The following is a 7,940-nucleotide window of genomic DNA, read 5'->3' on the forward strand; positions in this document are numbered from 1 at the left end:
GCATGGGGAGAGGACAGAAGAGGACAAGTTATGTTGAAGCATGGGGAGAAGAGGACAAGTTATGTGAAGCATGAGAGAGGACAGAAGAGGACAAGTTATGTTGAGCAGGGGAGAGGACAGAAGAGGACAAGTTATGTTGAGCTGGGGAGAGGACAGAAGAGGACAATTATGTTGAAGCATGGAGAAGAGACAGTTATGTTGAAGCATGGAGAGAGGACAGAAGAGGCAAGTTATGTTGAAGCAAGGGAGAGGACAGAAGAGGACAATTATGTTGAGCATGGAGAGGACAGAAGAGGACAATTATGTTGAAGCATGGGAGAGGACAGAAGAGGACAAGTTATGTTGAAGCATGGGAGAGGACAGAAGAGGACAAGTTATGTTGAAGCATGGGAGAGAGGACAGAAGAGGACAAGTTATGTGAAGCATGGGAGAGGACAGAAGAGACAAGTTATGTTGAAGCATGGAGAGAGGACAGAGAGGACAAGTTATGTTGAAGCATGAGAGAGGACAGAAGAGGACAAGTTATGTTGAAGCATGGAGAGAGAGAAGAGGACAAGTTATGTTGAAGATGGGAGAGGACAGAAGAGGACAATTATGTTGAAGCATGGAGAGAGGACAGAAAGAGACAAGTTAGTTGAACATGGAGAGAGGACAGAAGAGGACAAGTTATGTTGAAGCATGGAGAGAGAGAGGACAGAAGAGGACACGTTATGTTGAAGCATGGGGAGAGGACAGAAGAGGACACGTTATGTCGAAATGTAGATGTCAGTCCCCACACAGAAAGGACATGACTATAATCATGATATTGGCACATAAAACAAGGTTGAATTGTCTCGTGTAGCTCAGTCTCTCCTCACACACTGCTGTCCCGAAGAGGCAGGTCTTTTAATAGCTGGCCCAGTTGCCCAGGCAGAGTGTTGACTGGGTGAAGTGGCAGGCTGGCAGGCAGGCAGGCTCTCTAGTGTCTGGGCTTTACCTGACCCAGTCATCATTCACATCCAGAGCTACCGTGGAGCTCCCCAAACACAGCCATGCTGCAGCCCTACAGGCCCAGAGACATACACACAAGGACAGGACACTGTCAAACACTCCAACACTGCAGCTCCTGGTCAAAGGCAAGACAAATCTCACACAGACGGACAGTGATCTTTCCAGAACCCACTCAACCCAGATTCTTGTTCAGACGAGAGATTTAGTAACACCCCCCCCCTCCCCAATCTCCTTTTCTCACTCCTGACCTAAACAACTGCCCAGTTAACTGGTACACTCATGCTATTGTGTGATTAGCATTCTTGTATGGTTAGTATACTGGGTGTAATCACACCAACAAATGAGTCTCATTGTTCAGGTGGTAATTAGGATAAAGCTCTCCTGTTCCTGGGGATAAAACAGAGGGTTCATCTTTTCTCGCTAGACGGTGCCGCTGCCTCCTGCCCATTCAAACCCATCCTAACTGATGGTATTATCCTCAAATCCACTCGCTTTGTTATCTGTGGCCCCAGCCAGCGATACGGCCATGAATACCAAATACTGTGCCCTAAGAAGGAAAGTGGCGAAACACAACCCTCCAACACAGAGCAACAACTACCCACCCTGGGCTCTCCATCTCCTCCTGAAGCAACGGCTATTGTCCTTCAGAGGTAGATAGGTACACACGTGGTAGTCTTAACCCCCACACCAACGGCTATTGTCATTCAGAGGTAGATAGGTACACACGTGGTAGTCTTAACCCCCACACCAACGGCTATGTCATTCAGAAGGTAGATAGGTACACACAGTTAGTCTTAACCCCACACCAACGGCTATTGTCCTTCAGAGGTAGATAGTACACACGTGGTAGTCTTAACCCCCACACCAACGGCTATTGTCTTCAGAGGTAGATAGGTACACACTGGTAGTCTTTAACCCCACCAACGGCATTGTCTTCACAGAGGTAAAATAGTACACACGTTGGTAGTTCTTAACCCCCACACCAACGGCTATTGTCCTTCAGAGGTAGATAGGTACACACGGGAGTCTTTACCCCACACCAACGGCTATTGTCATTCAGAGGTAGATAGGTACACACGAGGTAGTCTTTACCCCCACACCAACGGCTATTGTCCTTCAGAGGTAGATAGTACACACGTGGGTCTAACCCCCACACCAACGGCTATTGTCCTTCAGAGGTAGATAGGTACACACGTGGTAGTCTTAACCCCCACACCAACGGCTATTGTCCTTCAGAGGTAGATTGTACACACTGGTAGTCTTAACCCCCACACCAACGGCTATTGTCCTTCAGAGGTAGATAGGTACACACGTGGTAGTCTTTACCCCCACACCAACGGCTATTGTCATTCAGAGGTAGATAGGTACACACGTGGTAGTCTTTACCCCCACACAACGGCTATTGTCTCAGAGGTAGATAGGTACACACGTGGTAGTCTTACCCCCACACCAACGGCTATTGTCATTCAGAGGTAGATAGGTACACACTGGTAGTCTTACCCCCACACCAACGGCTATTGTCCTTCAGAGGTAGATAGGTACACACGTGGTAGTCTTTACCCCCACACCAACGCTATTGTCCTTCAGAGTAGATAGGTACACACTGTGGTAGTCTTTACCCCCACACCAACGGCTATTGTCCTTCAGAGGTAGATAGGTACACACGTGGTAGTCTTTACCCCCACAACCAGCGGCTATTGTTATTCAGAGGTAGATAGTACACACGTCGTAGTCTTTACCCCACACCAACGGCTATTGTCCTTCAGAGGGAGATAGGTACACACATGGTAGTCTTTACCCCCACACCAACGGCTATGTCCTTCAGAGGTAATAGGTACACACGTGGTAGTCTTAACCCCCACACCAACGGCTATTGTCCTTCAGAGGTAGATAGGTAACACACGTGGTAGTCTTTACCCCCACACCAACGGCTATTGTCCTTCAGAGGTAGATAGGTACAACACGTGGTAGTCTTACCCCACAACCAACAAGCTATTTGTCCTTCGAGGTAGAATAGGTACACACGTGGTAGTCAACCCCCACACCAACGGCTATTGTCCTTCAGAGGTAGATAGGTAGACACATGGTAGTCTTTACCCCCACACCAACGGCTATTGTCCTTCAGAGGTAGATAGGTAGACACATGGTAGTCTTAACCCCCACACCAACGGCCTGCCAGAGCTTCACGTTAATACATCTCCAGTGTTATTGTGTTTCTATCAGGACAGTGACACTAAAGCCTTGGGATGAACAGGATCAACAAGCTCTGCATCATTCAAAACTGTTGCTTTGTGTGAAGGTGTTAAGGTTCAGAGTTGTTATGTAAATGCAGGCTGAAAGGTGGTATGGGGGGGTACATGGGAGGAGGGACTGGTGGAGATAATCCCTGGTGGAGCTAAACCCTGGTGGAGCTAAATCCCTGATGGAGCTAAATCCCTGATGGAGCTAAATCCCTGGTGGAGCTAAACCCTGGTGGAGCTAAATCCCTGGTGGAGCTAATCCCTGGTGGAGCTAAACCCTGGTGGAGCTAAACCCTGGTGGAGCTAAACCCTGGTGGAGCTAAACCCTGGTGGAGCTAATCCCTGATAGAGCTAAACCCTGGTGGAGCTAAACATACAGACACTGAGATCTGCCATTTGTCCACATTAGCCCACTAGAACAAAAAAATAAAAAGAGAACAGTTCAAAAACCCTCATCCTCAGTCATGATGTTGACACAGGCTTTGTGACGTAACCTTTGCCCTCAACTCTGCTTCACCTGCAAACGCCTGACGATTCGACAGCGTTCCACATATTCCTAAATTACCCTAACACATCTATAGTGCTCCAGCTCAATCTATCATCATACTGTTCACAACCACTCACGTTCCTCTGAAATCCCTAACCCCAGGGCTCAGTCCCCAGCCCTGCTAATCTTAGGGAACACAGTATAGACAATTCCACAGGCCTTTACTGTGGTGGTAGCTCAGCCTAAGAGGAGAGAGAAAGGTAACACAGTATAGACAATTCCACAGGCCTTTACTGTGGTGGTAGCTCAGCCTAAGAGGAGAGAGAAAGGGAACACAGAGCAATGAATGCATTACAAAGATATGCAGGCACGGACGCAATCACAAACATATCCATAGCCAGCCAGCCAGTTAGCCAGCCAGCCAGTCAGTCAGCCAGTCACCCAGTAATCACAGAGATGTGATTCTGGAGGAGAGAGTGGCCAGGCTGAGTCACCAGCCGGTGCCTCCTATTGGCTTTGCCAGAAAACCCCACTTTCCCCCAGACACATAGATCTCAGTCATCATCCAATGATTAACCCCTGGAATCCCAGGTTGTTTCGCCATAGGCAGGCAGAGAGCCTCTCAAAGTCCAAAGTGCCCAGGAGAGAGTGGGGCAGTTTGTTTGTTTTAACTGACGGTCTGAGGATATTACAACCTCTACAGTGCATTAGAAAGTATTCAGACCCCTTGACTTTTTCCACATTTTGTTACGTTACAATGGATTACATTACTATTTTTACACATAAATCTACACACAATATCCCATAATGACYAAGCAAAAACAGGTTTTTCTAAAAAAACTTACAGAGCTTGAGAGGATTTGCAGAGAAGAATGGGAGAAACTCCCCAAATACAGGTGTGCCAAGCTTGTAGCGTCATACCCAAGAAGATTTGAGGCTGTAATCGCTGCCAAAGGTGCTTCAACAAAGTACTGAGTAAAAGGTCTGAATTGTTATGTAAAAAAAYAAAAAAAAATCGACTTGTGCAAACAAAAATGTCTGAATCTATTTTTGCTTCATCATTATGAGTTAAGGCTGTAATGTAGCAACATATGGAAAAAGTCAAGGGGTCTGAATACTTTCCCAATGTATTGTACACACTAGTCTATACACAGACCACCAGTCAACCTGTGGATATGACTTAAAGCTACATTATCCCAGGTCGGTATTACAACGGTCCTAGCTACATCATTATCAACAGCACGATCAGTTTTCAACATGCTCATTCTGAAATGCATGGCTGGTAAGTGTTTACACTTCAATTCTTCCACTGCCATACATACTTTCACCCGACTAAGGCGAGAGAGGATTGTCTTCGAGCAGAGTTGCCAAATGTTATAATCAAGGCCAGTATTTTTAGGAACATTCCAGCAACAATGAGGCCACAGGAGCCAGAGACGAGAAGACACAGACAGAATGGATGGTCTCTGTGTCTTCATGGATAGAAATCTCCACAGGCTTTGTTTTTTAACCACATTTGTTCAGCCAACTTACAACAAATGTATCTAGGTTAGATTCAAATGGAATGTGCTTCTGGTTAATATAAATGCCACTTACATGTCTGGAGTACAAAAAGTTATTTCCCTTGAGTCAAAGTTTGGTTACCTCAACTAACAGAAACCAAAGCCTCCTACCATAAAAGCACACAGACACAAACCACGTCTAAACTCTGACTGTTTGATCTGTTCGTTGAGACAGTCCTAGTTTACTTACTTGTGAGTGTTCACGAACYGGATCTTCAGTGGAGTCTCACAGACCTGGAACAGAACACTCTCTGGAACACTGAAGAGTCCTCTCGTCTAAGTGAAAAGCTGGCTATGAGAATGTAGATCAMGAGTCTGCGTCTTGTGAGCATGTGCTGAGTGCTGTCTGAAGACAAACCTTTAAAGGCTGGCTCACTCCTCCTCCTGCTCTCACTCCGCCCTATGCCATGAATCAGGAAGAGCCACTCTGGATGCAGGGACTTCTGCTCTCAGCCACATGACATCCCTTACACTTTCTGACACTCTCTTCCCCACTTCCTTTAAAAGGTTGGACACATTTTCCTTGACCTGTGACAGATAAACAAGGGCATGGTGCCACTGTGGCAGGGTAGGATTCCAGTACACTGTCAGTCAAACTGTCATTTAGTGCAGCCATTCCTTTTAACCAGCATAAAATCACCTTCTTTGTCCCTAACAAACCCCATGAACACAATGAACTCTAACCTATTATATGAACATACACTTTCATTCCAGTTGAAACACACCTCTGGTCTGCTGGACAGGAAGTGACATTACATCATAGAAAAGGATGGGTAAAGGAAAGAAAATCATGTGCAAATYTCCTCTTCTGTCCTCTCTCCATGCTTCAACACCGTTGCTGAACTGATAGGCCTGCGTTACAGTCTGATAGGCCTGCGTTCCAGCCTGATAGGCCTGCGTTCCAGCCTGATAGGCCTGCGTTACAGTCTGATAGGCCTGCGTTACAGTCTGGTTAGGCCTGCGTTCCAGCCTGATAGCCTGCGTTACACAGCGGCAGACCTACTGGGAACACCTGGAAAGGACTGTGCTATGTGACATAGCCCTGCGTGAGTCTATGTCCAAGTACATTCATAACAGCGGCTTTATGGCTTCCTGTGAGACAGAGCTTTACTTCTCTTCTACAGTTCAAAACACACACATCTTATTTATGGGAGAGTATATGTAGGGTGGAGTGTTAAGGACAGGGTTCTGTGGGTGGAATGTTCTTTTCCTGACACAGCACAGTGAAACTAGCGCCGTCTTTCCACTTAAACACTGGCTAGCTGTCTGCACTCTGCAAGTGAAAGAACACCAACACTACAATGATATAACAGCCCCATATGTCATCACGATTTAAAGACATCCAGTCAGGTGATGTCAAATCAAACCGTTAGTCTAGTTAGGACAGTATCCCACCACATAACATCCTCCACTGTCTCAGTGTCCCATCAAACACAGAGAACAGCAGAACCASTCAGATCAGAGAGAACAGAAACCAGTCTGATCAGAGAGAACAGCAGAACCAGTCAGATCAGAGAGAACAGAAACCAGTCTGATCACAGAGAACAGCAGAACCAGTCAGATCAGAGAGAACAGAAACCAGTCAGATCAGAGAGAACAGCAGAACCAGTCAGATCAGAGAGAACAGCAGAACCAGTCAGATCACAGAGAACAGCAGCCTGGTCATGTGAGTTATCCCCTCTCTCCGCTTCTCCATCCTCTGCTGGTCCTGGTCCATGTGAGTCAGCCCCTCTCTCCGCTTCTCCATCCTCTGCTGGTCCTGGTCCATGTGAGTCAGCCCCCTCTCTCTGCTTCTCCATCCTCTGCAGACAGACCATCAACCCTGGTCCATGTGAGTTATCCCCTCTCTCCGCTTCTCCATCCTCTGCTGGTCCTGGTCCATGTGAGTTCAGCCCCTCTCTCTCGCTTCTCCATCCTCTGCTGGTCCTGGTCCATGTGAGTTACCCCCTCTCTCCGCTTCTCCATCCTCTGCTGGTCCTGGTCCATGTGAGTCAGCCCCCTCTCTCCGCTTCTCCATCCTCTGCTGGTCCTGGTCCATGTGAGTCAGCCCCTCTCTCTCTGCTTCTCCATCCTCTGCAGACAGACCATCAACCCTGGTCCATGTGAGTCAGCCCCCTCTCTCCGCTTCTCCATCCTCTGCTGGTCCTGGTCCATGTGAGTCAGCCCCTCTCTCCTGCTCCTCTCCTTGCTGGTCCTGGTCCATGTGAGTCAGCCCCTCTCTCTGCTTCTCCATCCTCTGCAGACAGACCATCAACCCTGGTCCATGTGAGTTAGCCCCCTCTCTCCGCTTCTCCATCCTCTGCTGGTCCTGGTCCATGTGAGTCAGCCCCCTCTCTCGCTTCTCCATCCTCTGCTGGTCCTGGTCCATGTGAGTCAGCCCCTCTCTCCGCTTCTCCATCCTCTGCTGGTCCTGGTCCATGTGAGTCAGCCCCCTCTCTCCGCTTCTCCATCCTCTGCTGGTCCTGGTCCATGTGAGTCAGCCCCCTCTCTCCGCTTCTCCATCCTCTGCTGGTCCTGGTCCATGTGAGTCAGCCCCTCTCTCCGCTTCTCCATCCTCTGCTGGTCCTGGTCCATGTGAGTCAGCCCCCTCTCTCCGCGTCTCATCCTCTGCTGCTTTGAAAGACACACTCCTCTGCCAGAGGAACACACCTCAGCAGAACG

The 7,940-nt window shown here is 48.1% G+C and overlaps 1 protein-coding gene across 5 annotated transcripts in view; it reads right to left on the reverse strand.

Annotated features, from left to right (window-relative positions):
• The window catches only part of LOC111976982 (protein FAM110A), a 48,151-nt gene that overhangs the window by 8,111 nt on the left and 32,100 nt on the right, over nucleotides 1-7,940 (reverse strand). For 2 of the 5 annotated variants that reach the window (XM_070447801.1, XM_024006202.2), the window contains exon 1: nucleotides 5,470-5,668. The exons of 2 other annotated variants lie outside the window; for them this stretch is intronic. The gene's annotated coding sequence lies outside the window, so the exon portion shown is untranslated. Of the gene's footprint in view, nucleotides 1-5,469; nucleotides 5,671-7,940 lie in introns of those variants that run through there. One more of the 5 variants, XM_024006206.2, reaches the window with a different exon arrangement.

The sequence above is a fragment of the Salvelinus sp. IW2-2015 genome, linkage group LG17 (assembly GCF_002910315.2).
Source record: "Salvelinus sp. IW2-2015 linkage group LG17, ASM291031v2, whole genome shotgun sequence".
NCBI lineage: Eukaryota > Metazoa > Chordata > Actinopteri > Salmoniformes > Salmonidae > Salvelinus > Salvelinus sp. IW2-2015.